Source organism: Paramormyrops kingsleyae, chromosome 17, assembly GCF_048594095.1.
Source record: "Paramormyrops kingsleyae isolate MSU_618 chromosome 17, PKINGS_0.4, whole genome shotgun sequence".
NCBI lineage: Eukaryota > Metazoa > Chordata > Actinopteri > Osteoglossiformes > Mormyridae > Paramormyrops > Paramormyrops kingsleyae.
Genome location: NC_132813.1, coordinates 19,492,424 through 19,514,906, shown reverse-complemented (window position 1 = coordinate 19,514,906; position 22,483 = coordinate 19,492,424). Strand labels below are relative to the sequence as shown.

The following is a 22,483-nucleotide window of genomic DNA, read 5'->3' as shown; positions in this document are numbered from 1 at the left end:
GTCCTGGTCAAGACAATCTCCTGAACTCCAAACTGAATGTCAGAATGGGAAAGAAAGGTGATTTAAGCAATTTTTTAGCGTGGCATGGTTGTTGGTGCCAGACAGGCCGGTCTGAGTATTTCACAATCTGCTCAGTTACTGGGATTTTCACGCACAACCATTTCTAGGGTTTACAAAGAATGGTGTGCAAAGGGAAAAACATCCAGTATGCGGCAGTCCTGTGGGCGAAAATGCCTTGTTGATGCTAGAGGTCAGAGGAGAATGGGCCGACTGATTCAAGCTGATAGAAGAGCAACTTTGACTGAAATAACCACTCGTTACAACCGAGGTATGCAGCAAAGCATTTGTAAAGCCACAACACGCACAACCTTGAGGCGGATGGGCTACAACAGCAGAAGACCCCACCGGGTACCACTCATCTCCACTACAAATAGGAAAAAGAGGCTACAATTTGCACGAGCTCACCAAAATTGGACAGTTGAAGACTGGAAAAATGTTGCCTGGTCTGATGAGTCTCGATTTCTGTTGAGACATTCAAATGCTAGAGTCAGAATTTGGCGTAAACAGAATGAGAACATGGATCCATCATGCCTTGTTACCACTGTGCAGGCTGGTGGTGGTGGTGTAATGGTGTGGGGGATGTTTTCTTGGCACACTTTAGGCCCCTTAGTGCCAATTGGGCATCGTTTAAATGCCACGGCCTACCTGAGCATTGTTTCTGACCATGTCCATCCCTTTATGACCACCATGTACCCATCCTCTGATGGCTACTTCCAGCAGGATAATGCACCATGTCACAAAGCTCGAATCATTTCTAATTGGTTTCTTGAACATGACAATGAGTTCACTGTACTACAATGGCCCCCACAGTCACCAGATCTCAACCCAATAGAGCACCATTGAGATGTGGTGGAACGGGAGCTTCGTGCCCTGGATGTGCATCCCACAAATCTCCATCAACTACAAGATGCTATCCTATCAATATGGGCCAACATTTCTAAAGAATGCTTTCAGCACCTTGTTGAATCAATGTCACGTAGAATTAAAGCAGTTCTGAAGGCGAAAGGGGGTCAAACACCGTATTAGTATGGTGTTCCTAATAATCCTTTAGGTGAGTGTATGTTTTATATACCCAGAATATGACACTTGATGATGTTTGTGAGAAACTGAGAACTATACATTAATAAATGATTTCTAAACTGTTTCATGTAGCATAAACCAATGGAGCGCTGTACAGGTTTTGCATTTATTAGTGCATTATAATCATGGTTTTAATTATTTATTTTGCTTTGATGATATTTTGGACATGGAAATGAAGAATTATATTTCAGTTTTTTTTTCCATAATTGGTATGAGTATCAATCAATCATTCACATGGGATTAGGGGCTGGTATATCTTGGGGGTCTTAATCTTATTAGTGTGTTTTTAACCCTCTATATTAAAGTGGAAAAAATTTGAATTAGGCTTAAAGACAGTTTCTTGCTTTTCAAAATGTTTCTATATTCTAACTGTTTCCTTATCCCCATATATACTTGCTGCAATGAGGTGATGATGCTTTCAACAAATTAAAGATGATTTGCAAAAGAATTGGCACTTTACTGGGACTGGAGCACAGGCGAGGACTCGTCACTGACTCATGACTTAACTCAGAATTAAGTCACAAAGTTGATGACTTGTGACTGGACTCAGCAAAACTGATGGAAAGACTTGGACTCGTCTTGGACTTGAGGGAAAATACTCAAGACTCCGACCCAACTTGGACCCTGTGAAGTCGTGAAATTATAGTCCCCCTCTGGATTCCATAACGTTAATTTTACAATTTCAGAGTATATTAATTCTCATTTTCAATTGGCTGAATGCAAGGTCTCTTGAGATAGTTTGTTGTAGAGATGCATCACTTTATCCATATACACGGACATGAAAACTGTGTGAGTACAACTGTGAGTGGCAACTCTCTTTTCAACCTCTCTCTACTTGTAAAGAGTCTATACTATGATGTACTAAGGCTGGTTTTTGCAGCAATAAGTTTTAATCACTAAAAGTAAAAAAAAAACCAAACATAGGTAGGGACTCGAGTTACATGGCTCGCAACTCGACTTGGACTCGAGTCACAAATTTGATGACTTGTGACTTGACAGCAAAAATGATGGAAAGACTTGGAATCATCTTGGACTTGAGGGCAAATGACTCGAGACTTGACTCAGACTGCAATGTTTTGACTCAAGACTTGACTCTGACTCGCCAAGGAATGATTTTTTTTCCCCAGAAGAAGCCATTTAAAAATGTTGGGTTTCCACTGTGAACGAAAGTCACCATGTGACCCCTCACCTCACAGGTGGCAGTGATGTCCAGTTTAATTTGACACCTATATCTGAAAATCGATAACTTGGCAGTTAACCTCTCTGTAGAATACTTGATCATTCTCATAGTCATATTTCATACTATTCACTTTAACACCAAGATATAATAATACTTAAACACGTACACACTCCAAGATCTAAATAATGACCCAACATTTAGTACTCAGCCACCCTACACAGTCAGATAAACGAGAACGGCTCCACTTTGACCGCCTACGGTCACCCACGACCGCGGCGCCGTGGTGTTAAAAGGTAAACGGGAGCGCTTCATGGAAACGCGAATTAACAGAGCATGTGTCATCGCGGCAGCATCCGTGTGTCAGCAGTTAGAAAACTAATGACCTGGAGGAGGCATCAGCAACCGGAAAGCTGAATAAATATCCCCGATGAAACGTCTGCGCTCCAGCCGAACATGCCTGCCGTGTTTACAGACGACTTAAGCAAACGTGTGTAATGATGGGACAGCACGTGTTAGCCTTGTTTGTTTTACCTCCTCCCTGCTGATTTATGTACCTAATGGAGATGGCACCTGCACCCCTCCCCCCCCAGGTTTATATGTGAACTGATATATGGCTGGATTTGTAGGATTTTACGATATTTAGATCCACAGATTCACAGTCCAGAAACATGCAGTTAGGTCAAGAGATGCCTGTAAACTGCCCACAGTGTGCGAATGTGTGTGCTATGAAGGACCAGCATCCCGTCCAGGGTGTCCCTGGCTACTGCCTTCTGCCTCCCGGGACAGACTCCAGGCTCTTCACGATCCTGTACAGGCAGTCGGATGGAGGAAATATCAGAATCATTCAAATTCAGATACTTAATTCATATGTAAAAAGAGCACTTGGCGATTTTTCAGAACTGAAGGCAGCTACTCCACCACATCATACACGCTGTTGTATGCAGGCCTTTATCTGAGGCCATTCAGGGCAGATTTACTGCTAGTTTTTTGTCAAATGTGACACATCTGCCATAATTCTGGCCTGAATCTTAGCCAGCCTTCAGTAGACTTTTAATATAAAACTGTACATGAAAAGGCTGAAAAAAGTAATTCTCCACCTCATTTAACACGCACACACTCACACAGACACGATACGTAAGTGTGCCGAAACATTTAAGGAAGAAAAAGCATGTTGTTCCTTTTCGGGCTCTAATATCATGAATCCCTCCCGTAATGGTTTCACCCCACAGGGACTCTGCTCCCACGGCCTTTTAACGAAACAAGGAAACAAATAGAGTGGAAAAACGAGCGGCTGCACAGAATTCTTCCCGCGTTGGTGGCCCTGACAGGAGCGAAGGTGCGGAGGAGGAGATGGACTCGGACCCGGAACGTCGACCTCGGCTGAGTCAACACAGGCGCGTTTGGTGCAGCGCCAACGGCCGTTACGGGGGCTGTTTGGCCCACAGACTGTCAGCGAAATGCAGGCAACCGCTGCCATGGCGCTGGACGTGACGACCGGCCCCCGCCGCCAGCAAACAGCAGCTAACACGTACGACCCTCTCATTAACAACCTCTTTCTTGTTAGGCTCGAGATGCAATGGTACGTCACCCCCGTTTGGGTCAACGCCCGCTTGCTGGAAGTACAGATTCCCCGACAGAGGGGAACAGATGCTACTTCTGTCCAAAATATCAGATTTAAAAAAAAAAAAAAAACCAGCAATTTCTGCACTCCAGCTTAGAGGAAGCGAGCTGATCTACTCGCAGGTGAGTGTTTGCGAGCTCGTCGCCTTATGAGGGGGGGAGCGTGCCGGCTGTCCGTGGGCGGCATGCTTCCCATAAGGCCGCTCCACTGGGATTCGGCTCAGGTAATCGTGGCTGTCCGGCCGGCCCTTTGATCACGCACCTCTTTAGAAATTCCGTTTGTAAATTGGCCATCCATCTGATGTGCGGGTTCCTCCGGTTCTTTGATAAAACGGTGCCCCGTGTGCCGTGGCCGGTGTGGTCCGCTGTCTGTATAATGAATTGTCTGTTAAGGTTGCCTTTCATGTGGCCACGGAGGCGCTGGCCTGCCTGTGTGGCCCCGCACGAGCGGCATCCATGCCTTGCCGACTTCCGGCCTGCCTTTGGTCCAGGTTCTGCTGGCTACTGGTGCCTTTCGCAAACTAGCACAGCGAAACATATCCTTTCCGTCGGCATTTGGTTCTCACACAGAGGACGGTGCCCGGAGATCATTTACATGCATATAAAAAAGGTTTATTTTGGGGGAGGGATGTATACTGACACCATTTTAGTGATTTCTCAGAACCCTGCCCAGCTGTCAGTGCAGGCCGAGAGGTGAGCCTGAGCAGGAAGCAGTGAGTGTTCGGGCAGCGGACGGCAGCGCTCGGGCTGAGGATATCGACAAGCCCGTTCTGCCAAGCGGCCGGGCGACAGCACTGCAGACACCACATGGTGTCTCGTTCAAAGCTGGGCCAGATTTCGTTTTCACTTCTTTTTCATTTTCGTCCTGTTGCCTGAACGTCTACCTCCGTTCCAAAAGTGTTGATTTCTCTTCCTGCCATAGATGTGGCCCCCAGGGAACATGAATGGGAGAGATTTCGGTCACCTACCAAAAGGTTTTCATTGGTCCCCCCCCCCCTCCCCCGCCCACCTTATCTAAATGACCACAGCTAAAAATTAATTAATCGTTCTGAGGTTTCAAATAAAAGTGCCAGAAAGGGACAGTGATCAAAGTAAAAACAGTGATTAGCTAAGGTAGGGAGGGGATGAACAATTAACAAATACTGTATGAAGAAGATGAACTTCAATCCAATTCAACCACTGTGGCAACACAAATGTATAAACGGGAGCAGCTCCAGGATGTAATTACATTTACTTTATAATATAAGCAAACTTGATATATTCCCCAGTTTCAGTAGCTGTTGGAGCTAAGATGTAAATTTCTGCGCTAATCCAGGTATCTCCTCGCTTTCAGACTTAATTATGCAAATGTGCTGTGAAGGTTCGAAGGGTGAATGATCTGGTTTTCCCATGACGAACAGGGGTTGGGCTACTGTCTGCCCCCAGAAAAGGTCACCTGAGAGATGCAGCCTAACTCTCATCCCTTAATTCAAGTTGCAGTCCTAACATCAATGATGAAGTTATTCGGAAAACCAATAAAGTTGGCCCTTAAAACACAAGGAGAACCACCAATCTGAATCACTGACTGGACAACTCTCCTGTCAGCATTCGTGGACTGATATGTTTATGGTTGCTGAGCTCTGCAGTGTGGTCAGTGTCTGGCTACGTTATTTCAGGGGTTGAAGAGCACAATGGGAATGGCCAGGTCCTACAAAGCCACTTATCATCAAAGGTGTTTGTGAGAAGAGGGCAAAGCCCTTTATCCTACACTCTTCTTTAGAAGAAAAGGGCAGAGTACAGGTCATAGGCTCAATTTTTTCTATTTTCATGCAAATTAATAACTCATCGGGAATGCACTTTGTTCAAAAGGAATTATTTACCAATTATTTACCACACAAACATCAAGCATTGATGTTGAGCTAATAGTTACCATATGTGACTGCTTTTGCACTGGTAAATATTTATGCATTTTGAGGGTACTGTATATGCAGTAATATTTATTTGTAATTTTTTTGCCAGGTTTTTAATCATATGTACCTCTGGCGGGTCAAACTCTTAAATCTGTGGTTTCATTAGCACTGGGGGCTCAGTGAATGCAAATCAGCATTTTATTTTTCAGACTCTTTGGAAGGAGAATTATTTTTCCACCCCCTTTACCTGTCAGATTGTTAGTCCTACTCCTCCTGATTTGTAAAATCGAGATGTAAAATCATCACACTGTCATCAGGGACTGTGCACTTTGGTTTTGATTGACTGGATTTGATCACAAGGGACCTTGATGCCCTCGTAATCAGAGGTTTAACCCCTCGTCACAGTGGGCTCAGGGTTCATCTCCGCAACTTGCATCTCCAGGGCTTCTGCCTTCCCATCCCCAAACCCCCCCGCCAACACACGACATGACATTTAGCCTAAATCCTGAAGCCAGAACCAGTCAATTTAGTCTCGTTTTATCTAGGCTTTTCTCACAGGGGGTGAAAAGAACAACCTGTTTCCCTTAATAGAATATTTCAGTTCTATATCGATTTGCTTCAGTGTCTTGAGTTAGATAATATTTGAATTACATTAAACAGTGTGTATTTAGTACAATGTGCCAGTTATTGTTTAGCTTTCATATTAATATTTGACTATACTTGATATTCATAAATCCCCAAGAACTCACAGCACAGTGCATGCTTTTAAAAATTAAAATCTTTTATGCTCCTTGGATTATAGCCGTGAGCAGAAGGAATCCCTACTTAAAAATAGCTACATGCAAACAAAGACCACATTTTATTTAGAGTATCTTGCCGGGATATGCATTTTTTAAGCGCCCACATTAGTCATTAGCCAATTTCCGCTCTCTGAATCATGAATTGGTATACACCATTTATTCTTATTTATTTTTTCCTGCGGTTTCTAGTTTGCATTTAAAAATGCAGCGAGCGCGATGTAGCAAGCATGCCGGTCGCTGCGCACTTCCATTACGCCTCTTGCCGAAGGCTGAACGTTTCCGATTCAGGCACGAAAGAAAAGATTAAACTATTTTCAGACTTGGGTGCGGAAGGCGGCGCCAGATGAGCTTTCCTGCCCCGGCACCACCACCCTCTTCAGATGAGATTAGCATCTGAATGTGTCACGCTGGATATATGGGACGAGCACATGAATGCCCCTTAATGGAATTAAGTTGCCCACTTCAGAATCTCTCACAGTGGGTTTTGAAGTCATAATTTAGGCAGTGAACAGTTCCAAGCATGCTTTACCTTAGGAGGGTATCTAGTGATTTATGTATATATATATTTTATTTACCTGACCAAATTGTCGAAAGCAACATAGAATCAAGGATCAGAGAGCAGGATCAGCCTGCATCCCTGGAGCAAATGGGGTTGAAGGCGATATGATGACTCTGCCAGTCATGAGATTTGAACCCACAACATTTGGACAGGGATACAGATCTAACCGATTGAACTACACATATAAATTACATACATCACTGACCCAATAGTGAACCCGTGCTGTTTTCCTGAGGGAGGGGTGTGTCTCCACCCCTCTGATGACCGTCCCCGCGTTTGGGAGAAGGGGTGCTGTGAGTTTTACCTCACAGAGTGATGCAGCTCATGCTACAGTAGTTGGCATGGCGATATTCTTACCAGCTGCGTGTTCCTATAAGATAACAGTCACACCTCAGTAGATTTCAACAAAGCCTAATTAGGTTTAGTTTCGAATAAACCTTGTCCAAATTTGTGATTAAGTGCAGTAATACACCTAAGAGGATCTGTGATATATTCCCTTGATGGAGATATGTTTACACTGGTAATAAGGTCATTTATAATCAGGGTGTGCGACACACCTCGCAGTTAAAAACATGTTTACACGCGGATTAAATGTGTTGGTTTTTTTCCCCTTCGTTCTTTGCCTCTTCCTGGGGAAAGAGGCGCTTGTAGTGGACAGGCGAGGCCCTCGGCCACGACTGCTCTACTCCGAGCGTTATTTATTAATGTTTGCTTTTAATTAATGGTAATCCAGTGTGAAATTCCTGACGCAAACAGGCCGCAGACGTTTACTCTCCATCGTCCAGCATGCCTTACGGGCTCGTTCAGAGAATGAGCCAGCTGTCTCCAGATGGAGCTACGCCCGCCACCCCCCACGCGCGTTTCTCATACGCCAAACATGGCCAGGCGGCTGTTTGGGGAGACGGGTAACTTGTGAAAATATTCCCAAATAGAGGGGGCTGGTGTGACGGGACGTAACGGCACCCTAAGGAAACATAATTCCTAATCGAGAAGGGGGGCAGGGGGTAGGAATGTAATTGTCCATCCATCCATAACCGCTTCTCCAGAAGAATGTTCTGGTGAGCCTTAAACATATCCCAGGAAGTCCAGGGCAGGATGCAGGAGAAACATCCTGGACAGGATACCAGTCCAGCACTTACACAATCTCTAAACAGCCCTTAGTTCATGATGTTTTCGGACCTTGAGAAAAACTGCAGATGAGGAGACATGCGAAAGCATCCCACACTGAGCTGGGAGTGGGATTCAAACCCCCAACTCTGGGTGTATGAGGTGATACTACCACCCAATGTACCACTCTGTCAACCTTCATCTTATTGTAAAAATGGAAAAAATTATAACCAAATAAACAGCAGTCTCACACTGGATAAATAAAATCTTCCTTGTAGATCTCTGGATGAAAATGAGCGTTGTGACAGTATTTTTTTCTCCTTCACAGTCATGTGGTGTGCAGACAGGTCCCCTACCTGGGGCTGCTACAGAGATCCAGTTTCTGATTGGCTGTGCCAGCTAAGACAGCTCCCCTACCCGGGGCTGCTACAGAGATCCGGTTTCTGATTGGCTGTGCCAGCTGCAGATTTACTTTTCATGAAATGCGAGTGAAAACATGAGAGAATAAACAATAGAAATGTACATCACTGAGGCCACCTCATCTGCAAGAAATGGGGGAAAACACACACACACACATACACACACACAGGTTTGTAATTATATCTTTGAGGGGACTCTCCTTTCATTTCCATAGGGAAAACCATAGTCTCAACATCAGAAATCTTAGTGGGGACCTGAGAAATGGTCCCCACAACATCAAAAAAACAGGTTTTTATTACATTGTGGGGGACATTTGGTCCCCCTCCATTTAATATAAACATAACCCACACACACACGCATGCTAATGAGCTATCTTCAGGATGGCTTGGGCTTCCTTTTCGGAATCCCTTACATGGCTTTCATCCCAGGGCGCGGCGCGGGCTCTGTTTACGCGCCGTCAGAGCCTCCGGATCACGGCAACTGTGTAACCCCCTCCCTCAGCCTGTGCCCCCCCACCCATCCCGTGTTATTTTAATTGCCTGTGCTTTTGCACTCCCCAAACACGCCCGAGGGCACCTGTCAGTTCAGCATAATCCCTCCCCCGGTCTCAGCTCCCACATTCCGGCAGCAGAAACCTTTCGAAAAAGATTTAAGTGGAAAAAACCCTGGAATTATTTACCCATATGGGCAGACAATTTGAAAATAAAGTTTTTTTTTTTCTCCTTGGTGATTTCTCAAATGCCCTGAACGACAGACTGTTTCCATACCCAGAAGCTTTGGTTCTTTACTTCCGTTCAATGACCAATTAATCCTTACCTGTGCACTCATACATCATGACAGGCTTGAATTCTCCGTGAAATGTGAGCTACTGATGGATGATGAGATTTGACCGTTTTTATTTATCTGTCCATTTTATAAGGATAAGCGATTGGAAGAGAGATTGATGGATATATGGATGCTCAGTTTATTGATAATTACAATCACTCTTCATTTAGTGACGACCTTGGTTAGCAACCATTCATACATACAATGGTAATAAAAAAATCATTTTCTGACCAATGCACTCATTTACAACCAAATTTCATACGCCCAATATCAATGAGAGAGATCATTGAAGTAAAATGCACAAAATGTTGTTAAAAATGTCCACTTCGTGAAGGATAAAATTCATTGAGTATGGAAGGTTGAAGCAAATTTGTAAGTACAGTCATAGTCACACCTAGGCTACCATGATTTTCACTTCACTGTACACCCTGGTCTTTGAAACAGAACTTGGTTGCAAAACAAGTGGTTGTACTAATATACAAACTCAAATACAAAGTGTAATAAAATGTGCATAGCTTCTGTAGCTATATTTAAAACAGAAATATTGATTAAAATGATACAATTGAGAGATCAGAGAGATCCTGCAATGGTGGGGCTGAAATGTATAGGTTTTTTGTGGTGGCATCGTGACAAAATCCAGATGCAATAGCATATTTGCTGAATAAATTAGCCTTTATCTCTCTCCTGCAATCATATATAGCTTGCAGCCATTAATCAGCGTGACCCTGTACACAGTGGCCTGGTCGGGCCTGACCAGCGGTTGCCTTGGAAAGGAGAGTGGTGCGGACAGGACCTCCAGCACTGGAGTCAGAACAGATTTGCTCATTTAACGGACTGGCCTCATTTATGCCAACCTGACGCAGAGGGACGTTGGGAATGTCATGCCTGCTCACAGGCTCTGTGGCCTGGAGCTGCTGGACGTAGCGATCGGGTCTCTGGGACATGCTGGCGGGTCACTGCAGAGCCTTTGGCCAAAGTGGGCAGTGTGGCAGAGGCAACCATCATTATTCTTGTATTTTAGCAAAGAGTATCCTGGGAAATGAAGTACTATAGAGTCACACTGCACAGTGCCGTAAAATACGACCCAGAAGTCAGTGCCATACAGTGAAATATAAAGTGCAATACAAAAGTACCACATTCATAGCACAGTCTCAGCAGGCACTGTATAGTGCATTGCAGCACACAGGGCAATGAAAATAAAGTACATCAGTTGCTCACTGTACAGTGAAGAGAAGCAGTATTATATCAGCATACAGCAGTGACACTGGGATAATTAACCGAGGCTGCATGCAGCGGACATGATGTTCATTAGAAGGGAATGTTTAAATAGCTCTTTTTGGAATGACTATTGATTGTTTTCCTAGAAGAACCATCTCCACTGGCTTTACTAATGTAATGAAATACATAATCCTCACTGGTTTAAATTAAACCTGGCCCAAAGTTATTCCAAGTGCAATAAACAGATGCTCAGAGCATTGTATAAACCGCTAGTGGATCAAGAGAAACACATTTAAACATTTTAAAAGACAGCATTAAGGAGATAATCCTCTTCAGAACCTGATGATGGATAGTGGCATTCCCGAAAGAGGACTTTAACCAAGACACCAATTAAGCGGTGGAAAGGGGAGTTATACCTTGAGTCCAGTTCACTGAGTGCGGATTATCGATTAAAGACGCGCTCCTATCAGAGCCGCCACGGGCAGGTATGACTGATAGGCTTCAAGGAGCCAACATGGGCTGTGTTTCAGGCATGTGACAGACGACTCAGGGATGGTGAGAGAAAATGGAGGGCAGAGTATCTCAGAGTACATCGGAGAGGCAGATGTCAAGCCAAGCTCACCTATGTGGTATCCTTTCCCTGACAGTGAAATGTAACTTATTATACCAGAAAATACTCCCTTAGAGCCTTCTCGGAACTGAAAACAAAGTGGAAACAGGATATTGTTTAGATCAGCACAGTCATAAAATGCATTACTTAATAGTGACGCGTGGGATGGTAAAGTGGAAAGATTATGTAATATCACTCAGTCTAATTTCATTCATACAGTGTGTTTCCATGAGCAATTTTCCTAACTGAAATTTAGAAGCAGGAAATACGTTTATTTTCCAAATTAGAGGAAGCATTCTTCTTCCCCATTCCCCTTTGGAGTGACAGAACAGAGAGAAGCTTCTGGAAAACCGGGAGCATAAATGCTCACCGATCACACATCAGCGCTCACAAATAACACAGTGAGTTATGAGCATGTCATTCGCCTCGTAAAAAAGGACAGTGATCGGGGTTGGGAGATCTGATTGCTGAAAAGGGAGATGATGCCCATTTTGGGGATCAGATTACTGGAAATTGTTGCAAGCCAGATATGTGGATGTTGTTGCAAGCCAGATATGTTGATGCTCCCAGGATCAGATGACCCTAAGAAGGGGCAGGGAGTGGGCACAGAGAATGGGTAATTATTTTCTTCCTTAATAACTTAAATGAGAGGCAGCATGGTGGGTAGCACAACTCCAGGGTTGAGGGTTTGAAACCCCGCTGTCTGTGCTAAGTTTGACCAGATTCACTCTCTGAACTGAAGTTTCTCCTTGCAGTCAAACTGCTGTCTATAAATTGCTCCTAGTTTGTGCGAGTGCCTTGCAGCGCACCCTGTCTCAAGCCCTGTGCTTCTTGAGAGAGGCTCCAGATTCTCTGGAACCATGAACAGAACAGGCAATAGTAGTAGGATGGATGAAGATTGTACCTAAGTGCAATGTGGAGTAACCCAGCTAATCACAGCCACAGCAACATGATTAAAAAGGAAAATAAAACTGGGGCAAAGAAGACTGAAGACCATTCAGGATGCCTGGGAGGGTCGATACCAATAATGCTAACAGGGGGCGTTCACATGTTAGAGTAACAGCGCCGAATGCTTAGCTAACAAACTGCTCTGTGCTCAAAATGCAAGTTTGATCTTAAACACGGAGACCGTCTCATAATCCTAAGGAAACGCTAGTGGATTATCACAAGAAGCAGGAGTATCCCGCGAAGGAAACATCAGAGGAGATCACGGACAGTGGCTCTAGTGAGAATCCCTGCTTCCGTACGAGTCGGAGAGGCAGCGGGAAAGCGTTTTAACAGCAAGAGAGCAGATCATCACACTAATGAAACCTTTAGGAGGGAATAACTCAAGGAAACATGGCAGTTACAGAGAAAATTCCACAGTATTTTAGAGCACTTACTCTCTGCTTTAACAGAGTAGCACACGGTCTTATCTGGTGTAGAGGAATGGAAAAAAACGTGGAGGAGGATTCATCTAAAGCCAGACGCAAGGCCAGAAAAGACAGAGGGTGAAACCGAAAGTGGTGTGGACAGAGACCACAGGCCATCTAAAGCTTAGACCATCATAAAAGGACAAAGGACAAACTCTATAAGAGCCACATTAGCAGTGTCACACAATCATGACATGGCTATATTACATCACGGCCCATCTCCATTTATCACTATCCATCCATCCATCTTCCATAATCACATCCAGCATGGCGCATACCGCATGTGATTATGATTATGGTTACATCATCATATTACATTACAATCACTCACACAGACCGCTACTACTATTATTATAATTATTACATTATTGTCACATAATGAGGCTCGGTAGCTCAGTGAGAAGTAGTCTGGCTTCAGACCCCCAGGGTTTTGTGTCCGATTTCCATCTCTGGCTCTCTGTATGTTACCTTTCCCTCAATTACATGCATGACATCACTGTTATGTAATCTTTACCTTATTAATATATATTTTTAAAGCGAATGTGCAAACACTGGGGCTACTTGGGCAATAGAATGAGATTAATTTTATTGAAGGTTATTTTATATTATCTTTTATTTCCATTCCATTATTTGGATATAAATCAAGGGAGGGCTGGGCCGTATTTATGGTTCCCATAATGTATTGCATGCCGACCTTGAGAGAAAGAGGCGCCTTTTCAATCGTTGTTGGCATGAGCTGAGGGGCACCACTGGGACATGGGATCGCCAAGCAGGCCTCAGACTGACAAGGCTCTGTCGGAGAGCGGGTTAAACTGCCTAGTGACTGTCATTGATTTACAGAATGAGCTAGTAGCTAAAGACACCACACGGGGATGGGGGGTACCTTAAAAGGGAATTCCACCAAGAATCTTCATCACCGCTCATCCAAAAGGAGCTGGCTTCTTTTTCCAAGGAGGATTCTCACACTGGCAAACACACAGAGAAATTTCTGGGTCAGGTCTGTGGAACGGGCAGTTTCACCCGCCCCGCAAATTCCCAGCGCTTTTCCTAACCAGCGGGTGAAGAAACAGAGCCTGCTGAAAATTACCCAGGCCTTTAAGATGTTAAATATGAATCGCACCTGAAATATTGAATAAAAGGAAATAATTTCCAGCTCGCCTCAGGGGTTTCACTCTAGGCTAGCGTCCAGGTCAGAACTTTTAATCTGCTCTGGGAGTGGGAGTGTGGGCTCCATGTGGCTCTGCGAGAGGAACTGCTCCATCAAACTGGACCAAACATCTGAACCTCTGCACATCCCCCCAGGCTGCAGGTCACTTTGTAGATGTTACTCAGCCATCCCTGTTGCCCTCATGTGCATCACCTGCCTGGCCGTGCTGCAGCTTGCAGCTAATTAGCTTAGCAGCTATCGGCTAGCTTCTTACTGTATGTGCTGAGTTGCCGGTTGGGCCCTCTGGGAAATGAAGTTTATATTCAGGGCTGGTGCTGCAGTGCGTTTCATCCCGCTCCACCTCTCTCAACCTGATAAAAGATCTCACCAGAGCTTCTTTGAGAAGCATCTGCACAAAATTATTGATGAACTTGCGACTATGGAATATTTAAGACTATAACTTACTACTGAAGGTGGCTGTGTTGGATAAACACAGTGAAGGCAGCAGATTATGAGGCTTGGAGCTTCAGGCAATGCAGAGGCTCCTGTGAAAATAACTCATTCATGGCTCATAATAAAACTTTTTGAATTTAATATGAAGATGCACATTGTGCAGTGAGTGATGCACATGCAGGAGGCTCATCTGAATTGAACTCAACCGTGGAATCACGTGGATGTAGAAGGTAAAGTAGTTTAAATGATATATAAGTTGTAAACAGAAAGACTATGGAATTGTCTGGCTGTGGAAGCTAGCTGTTAAAATTATATATTTGGACATCAAAGCATCTGTGATTCTGATGCATCTAGGGTTCTTTGTCCATTTTAGTGACACGTATTAATCATGAGTTTGTCTGAAATCTTCTCAAACTCAACGTCACAGTTTTTTTGTCATACGTGAAATTTTGTAATTTTTAACAAAAATATCGTGCAAGGCTCCCTATTTTCCCCGATTGGGAAATGGCGGGAATGCGTCGTCGTTTGTTCGATGATTCACCGCATTTGTTTGCCTCTGGCATCTGCCTCAGGGTGTCGCATTACAGAGAAAGTGCAATGCAAAAATCTCACTGAATGAATGAACAGATTGTCTTGAAAAGGAGGAGGACCCTTCATTCCTAATCTCACCAGTTGGGCCTCCACTCCTTGCATTTGACCGATCTCAGCTTAGGGTCAGGGACATGCCTGTTTAAACCGAGGTTAATTGCAGGCCAGGTCTGGGCCCGCCTTAGTGACCCTTTCTCTAGACCGGCAGACAGTTTACCCCGGGTTGCTAAGCCGAGCCCGTCCACAGAAGTAGGAAGAAGCGAGAGACGTATTTGTAAGCCTCTGTGCAGCCCGGTCATGCTTTCACACTTCAGAAATAGCGGAGTCCAAAGCCGACTGCGGTCATTTCCATCTGTTTATTTATTCATACGTCTACAAATCACACGCTGGGCCGGTGTATAGAGACAAAAGCACTCCGCACAGAATGAAGCATCCCACCGTAGCAGCAAATGGATATGTGTGTGTGCATGTGAGGGACATGCAGAGAGGGAGGGGCCAATCAAGCCACAGAGGAGCAGTGACCTGTCTGAGATGGATTTCTGGCCATGGAGGGGTACGAGAGCTTGGAACTGACTGCTCCCTCTACCTGTATCACTGTTTGTTAAGATCCCCATGAAAGTACTCAAGGATGGAAGGGAGATGGGTCCCAAACCCACCAACAATTTCCACCCAACAGGCCATCTATTGGCCACAAGAACAGACAATCACAAACCAGGGTCATTTGCCAAGAGTAATGATAAGGTTTATATGACTTCTGCTTAAATACAGTCCGATTGGATCCACTTCAGCCCCCAACGTTGTTCTGTTCCTGTGGCAGTAACAGGGTCATGTTTATGTACATCGACATAGACGTTAAATCAGGACGCAGCCTATCACTACCACGCTAAGACACTTATGAAAGCACCCAAACACACTAAGAAGCCTGTTCACAGTCGCTGTGGAGTTAGGGAGGTCTCCTAGTTTAGCAACTAATTACTCCTCAGCGAGATATGTCATTTTTATAATGTGCGACTGCTCTACGGTTTGCCATGACGACAGAAGGGGCAGAGAAGTCAGGGATGAGCACAGCAGAGTGATAGGGCAGAAAAGGGTGGTTATTTTGACTTAATTTGGCAGACGCATTCATTCAGGGGAGACACGCAAGCACTGTATGTCACACAGTTGCAGCTGCTATGAGTACATTGAAAAAATTATAACTACAGTTACATGTGATGTACTCGCCTCACCATCAGTATCTACTTAAAGTGCTCGCTGGTGCATAATAACATGTTTTGACATTTTTGCATTTGTGGGTTGGTTTTGGGGAAATATATTTTTCATAAAAAGTCAGGACTGCTTATCTAGTATAGGGTCGCAGTGAGCCTGGAGTCTATCCTGGGAAACATAGGGCTGTGGACACCACAGGCAGAATGACAGTGCATCTGGGACTCACACTGACATACATACAGTTGGGATAACTTAGAGACATCAGAGGAAATGAAGACAGCAGTCCTACTCACAGAGCCATAGTGCTGTCCACGCCCTTATTTGTCAATTTTCAAGTAAATTAGCAAGTTTTCTTTTGTTTTTGTTTTGAGAATCTCCTTGAACTCAGAACACTGACTGACAGTGTCACTTCTTACTGCTAGTTCCAGGAAGTTCATGGACAAACAGGACCCCAAATGAAAGGGAGGCATTTTTCCACAAGCAGGCTTTATTTTTGAAGAATCAGACACTGCCGGCACACTGGCAAAATGTGACCTTCCTCATCAATGCGGTCATTATATGCCTGACTAAAAATCGAGCAGAATCTTAAATTGGTACCATAACAATTACAGTATTGTTGGGCAGGGATGAGTGCTGTTTTACTGTGTCGGGCAAGGTCACTCTTATTTGGAACAGCATCCTTTCATAGCTCCTGCATCCTGGCATGCAGCGGGAACTCTTGCAGTGGTGAACAGAGACTGGCAGATTGTGGCTTGAAAGAAAACAGGGGGGGCGTTGGGTTCTGCTTCAGCGGGAGTGATTATGTAATCTAGGCCAGATTATCCTAATTAACATAAGGAGTGGGGCAAGGGGAGGTCAGGGTTCAGTCCCTCTTGCCGCTTCACCTTGGGACCCCAGCCACATGACTGCGGGGGATTTCAGAATACACCATGCAGGAGTTGTACAATAGAAACCCAGTTCCTGTCATCCCTATCTCCTAAAAAGAAAACCCAGCTCCCAGCCTGGAATCAAAGACCACGCCCATGAAAAAAAACAACCTGTTTGGTTTGGGGGATTTTTAAAATTCTTCATCAAGACCTATCTCACTACAGTAGCAAGAAAAAGACCTTGAGTTATTGTCAGCAGGACATCTACACACTGGAAAGACATTTATCAACATGTCGCCTGATCTGACCATCATCCCCAAGCAGCCCCAGCCTCAATTCTGGGTTGCATTTCCTCCCAGCAAAGACCCCACACACTTTTCTTGCGATACCCTTCTCTGCAGCCAGAGAGCTGCGAGACTCCGATTATGCGGCAAATAGCACTTCATTCGCCTTCAACGGGAATTCACCTGCACGCTGGGCGGCACGATTAAATCGCCTCTGATTAAATTCATTTTTCCTAAACATTTTCCCCTTCATGTGATATTGGAGTCCAGGCCGGCCCCCTTATCTTGGCGTATAATCTCCAGCACGCGGTTTAGGACTGTCGCCAAGCTAACGTGATATCCGAGAGAATGAGGTTGTCATCTCTAATTAGGTCTCGGAGAGATTGCGAGATATTAAGGATTACTGCCTTAACCAATAGGGTTGTTAGTTTTTCCACCATTGAGAAATAATCCACAGTCCATTCTCATTGATTTATTTCTCAGAGGGCAGAAAAGCCCGGCTCAAAGATAATGGAAAGGAAGATTACAGCCACGTTTTTTTTTTTTACCTTTTAAACGGACTGAGTAGCGAGGTGAATGCCGCCTCACAGTTGGAGGCAGGCCATTGTGCCATAAAGACTACAGCGAATCCAGATCTAGGAGGTGTTATGTGCCTCCCCTCCTCATTGGTTAAAACCCGCTGGGCACGTTATAGGTCTCCTCACCAACTGGACGGTCACCCTCTGTTTTGTCTTCTAACAGTGTGTCCAGTCAGGATGAACCACCCTCCTGTAGCCTGTAACATCTAGTATTCAGCACAAAATTGGTTGTCATGGTGGATAAATACTTTAGATGCTGCTGGATTTACAAAGTCATATGTTTATGCTATTCTGTAGGTGAAGTATACAAATTTTACATAAATAAATGAATAAAAAATATATATACATATATATAGCTGTAATTGAGTCATATATTATTCACTGAAATCATCTGTGAGATAGAAGACCACATGCAAAGAGGTGTCGTAATGGTGAGAGGAGGAACTTTAGAATGAAAAAAACCATAGCAACTGAAGAAGACATGGATAAAAACTGGAGGCTTATAATTTTGAGCAATCGAAATGTATAAAAGTTATTTTAAAAGCATGAGCCCGTATGACAGGCTAATGGTGCCATCAGGCCTCATTTGAGAGAGACACACACGAGCATTTCCTGTCAGGCACACGTGTGTTTATGAATGTGAACGCCAGCGTGGCGAGTGTGGGTGCAGCACAGACGTGCGTGTTTCATGTCTCATTTCTACTGAAATACGAGAGAGTACTGGTGCTGAGTTTGTTTTAAATGGCTTCATTTCTCCCAACAAGATGAAAGTGTTCTAGCAGCATCCATGAAGAAGTCTCCTGGTCTGTGGTCTGCGATGTAATTCAGTTTGGGACAACATTCTGAGAGGTAATATGTTCTATAAATATATTTAGATTATGATATTATAGTATAATTCATTACATAATTTTTGACATGTCTTTAGCAGTTATTATGTGACCCCGAATTTTGCGACGTTTGTTTTTTGCAGGAATGTTTTTTGGAAAGTATATCTCTGTAAGTTTCTTCTTTGATCCATTTGCCTTAACCTCTTATCCAGCACAGGGTTGTTTTGTTTGAGCCGAAAGGTCCGTGTGTGACATCACGGTGTGGGACTCCATCACAGTGTGTGAGACAGCACCTTTAAGGTACATCTGCATTGCAGAAGTTACAGATAGGACCATGTCCTTCAGGGAAGCCTAATCGCAATGCCCAGCTCATTCCCAGTACAAAGGGGAGAATGCGGCTGTGCTAACGCTGTCGGACCATATCGCCTACTGATAACAGTTACATAATCCGGTATGCGGGCGCAGTATCTACTTCGAACGCAGGTTGCAATGTCCCACCTCCCTTCACATGACCCCCAACTTAGGGGGTCACATGTTGGCTCTGTGTCAAAGTCTACTGCAGAAAGACTGATACACATCACCACCCCCACCCTGAAAAGATGCTGTCAGCCTTTAAGGTAGCGAAGGGCTGGAGACTTGCTGAAAGCCTAACTTGTGATAGTTCATTATTATCCTGCTATGTCACCACTTAAAATCCCATCTGAAATAATGTCCACGTTATGCTTACTCTAGGTATATTCACACTCCATTAAGGGCTCATTAAACAGCTGATCAGTGGGGCCTTTTATTCAGAGTAGCTTTCACACTCTCTAATTCACAGCCTTTTATCTTGTACATACCATACCCAGATTTAAACCTTTACCATCCATCCATCCGTGTTCCATAACTGCTTATCCCGTAGAGGGTCATGATGAGCCTTGGAGACTCTGCCTGAAACAAGGGAACAGGACAGGGGACACCCTGGGCTAGATGCCATTCACACACACAGAAACACATTAAGAGCTGCTTAGAGACACCAATTCGCCTGACCGTATGTTCTTAGATCGTACGTGGAAACTGGAGCAGCCTCGCAATCATGGGCAAAACACACATTTCACACATTGTGTTGTTTGAATGTCACAGAGATTTTGATTTGTTGGCTTCAGCAATGGGGGGTGAGGAGGGGGTGTCAGAACCATAAACAGTGATTCTGCTGAGCTCCTGTGGGCTCAGGCCTCACATGCGGAAATGGCATAGCAGGAAGATGGTGGAAGGACAAGGCCCCGGGGCCACACCCCCCGACGCACAGCTGGACCCAATTTATCACTTTAATCCGGAGGTTCTGAGGGGTGCAGTCTGCCCCCCCAGATCCCTGTCCCTCTGAGAGGAGGAGGAGCACCTCCTTCCGATCGCTGGCAGCAGTCATTTTTTCAAAGAGGATTAAGATGACTTATGTCGTAATGCTAACCAGCTGCTCTAGTAAATTTTATTGAATTGCCCTCTAGAGTGCGTAGAATCCCTGGATTACCTACACTTAATTACTTTAGTCATTAACAAGTGGTTGAGTGTTTTTTTTTTTAAATTACGCCACCTTTCCACCAGTGTAGTTATCACCAATCCTGTCTGATGCTCACCTGTCTCCAGTGTCAGACCTGTGAGTTCAACCAAGCAGCCAGGCAGCACCACATGTCAGCCGGGGAATGCTATTCCTCTGACTCATGGTCTTTGCAGCCAACAGTCACTGGACACACTGAAGATCACATGACAGGCCATAGTGAGGGTCACACTTAAGTCATCCCATGATGGGTCTTTAAGATGAACTGATGTTTATAGCTACCTGGAACAGCTGATTCCGTATGTGGTTTAAGGGATCCCTGATGATGAGTTGATGCCAACTTTCCCTCCTCAGTAGTCCTTAGCCAAGTTCCTATTCAACAAAGGGCCAGGTAATGACTTTAATGACTAGCGTCCCAGACCACGTTTTTTTTCTTGCGGAAAATCCTCACGAAATTAAAATATTTTATCTCACGCAACAAGTGAATGTGACGCTAATCCCATTAGGAAGCTTGGAGTTTAAAAGAGTTGGCAATGGCAATATCCGCGCCACTTCATAAATCTTGCGCCAGTGTTCTCGTTTAACCGAACGAGATTTAAAGATTACATTTAACCACGATTGTTTCTGATATTTCCCTAAAGCGAAGAGCGTATAAATGAGACCGTGACACGCTTCATTGTGTTTCCCCCTGTTTAAAACGCAGCGTGGCGTCACGTAGAAATGAACCCTTTGGTGTTATGAATTATGCAATTCAGATTATCCGCGGTAACACTCGGTGATTCACAGTTAAATAAAAAAGCGCGCGATTGGGCGCGCGCCGTCACGCGCCCCGCTTCCCCGGGCGGCCACCGCGTCTAATCTCCGTGGATTCGGTAGCCGCCGTCTTTAGTTGTCCTACAGCGGTGATTTTATACGCGGAATAATCACACACCGCAGTTATTTTTCGGTGTGAAGGTGTCAGTTGTCTAATGTCCACCTTATCTAATGGGCAGAGTAATCTCAGAGGAGCCGCCGAAGTCCTGGAGCGCTAATTCCCTTAGTGGAAAGTTTGTTAAGACATTGCGCTGCACGCACGCTACAATAAACTAAGAAAACGGTCCCCGGGAGGACGCCTCACTGCTCAGCATCCAGAGGGCATGCAAACCATTATATATCTGATTTGTATCTCAGTAAACATTTCTCTATCTCAGAAACTGGCTGTTAGTGGTGGTAGCGAGGGGTAGTTTTTGTATTAAAAATGGTGAGCAATGCTTTCAAATAATTATATTATGTATATATAATTTTTTTCAATATACAATTGCGCTGCTGAGGTTCGCGAAACTGAATGCTTGTCATCGAGCCAGGATCTCCATTACAATTCATCTGGTTTAGGATGCAGCCCTTTTCTCGGATACCCTCACCTTTCTTGGTATTTGTGTTGCATTTTAATTGTTTCGAGTGATTAGCATTAGCTGTCGAGCTTGTAAAATATTTAGCAGCTCTACTGTATCTGAATAGAAAATGAAATTGCGCCGAATTCTGAGGGCTGTAAGTCGCAGAATCAGAGAATGTGCTTTACATGATTTTTTAATATAATATTCGCCTCCTCACAATTATGATTTCAAATTTACAAGTGATCATTTTGTTTGCTTTTCTGTGAATGTTAAGAACTCATTCAGGGTGTCCTGTGTCCTGTTCTTCCTTGGATAGGCCTTAGACTCACTGTGATTCTGTACTAAATGAGCAGTTATGGAACATGGATGGAGGGATAGATGTTTTGAATGTCTCATCTGACACTGCACAAACAGTAGCTACGCAGCAGATATTCACAGCGTTGACACCTACGCCGCTACCCTGATCTGGCTCCCTTGCTCTCCCCAGAATACATGAGCTGCATTCCTACCTGCATGAGGGCGCTCTAATGAGCTTAAGTGGTAGGTATCCCAAAAGGAGCAGTCACTTCACCAACCGACTCTGAGGTACCTCTCCTCACATTATTATCACATGGGCCCACAGAGCCTTCGCAAACTGACACAAGTTCACGGCAGAGGGTGAATGGAGGACAAGCTCTGCGCAATAGAACAATTCAAAGTGGACACAAGTCTTCCTGCCAGAGTGTACTGTGCTCTAGGACACGGTGAGCAAACACATTTCTAGTCTTCTCACAGTCCTCCTGCTAATTAAAACTCCTTTTACCTCCTGAAAAGCTCCTATGCCTTTCTTGTCAAACAGACACTCATG

General features: G+C 44.5%; 1 long non-coding RNA gene across 2 annotated transcripts; it reads right to left on the bottom strand.

The window, feature by feature from the left end:
• Positions 1 to 13,126: 13,126 nt before the first annotated feature.
• Positions 13,127 to 21,066, bottom strand: LOC111851309 (uncharacterized). Of its 2 annotated transcripts, XR_002839987.2 has the most exons (5): positions 20,546 to 21,066; positions 20,343 to 20,458; positions 19,569 to 19,659; positions 13,664 to 13,745; positions 13,127 to 13,572 (listed from the first exon to the last, which is right to left on the bottom strand). It is a non-coding gene; the product is annotated as an uncharacterized lncRNA (long non-coding RNA). The 2 variants fall into 2 exon arrangements; XR_002839986.2 differs by lacking the exons at positions 13,127 to 13,572; positions 13,664 to 13,745 and having other exon boundaries at positions 19,505 to 19,659.
• Between the last annotated feature and the right edge of the window lie 1,417 nt (positions 21,067 to 22,483).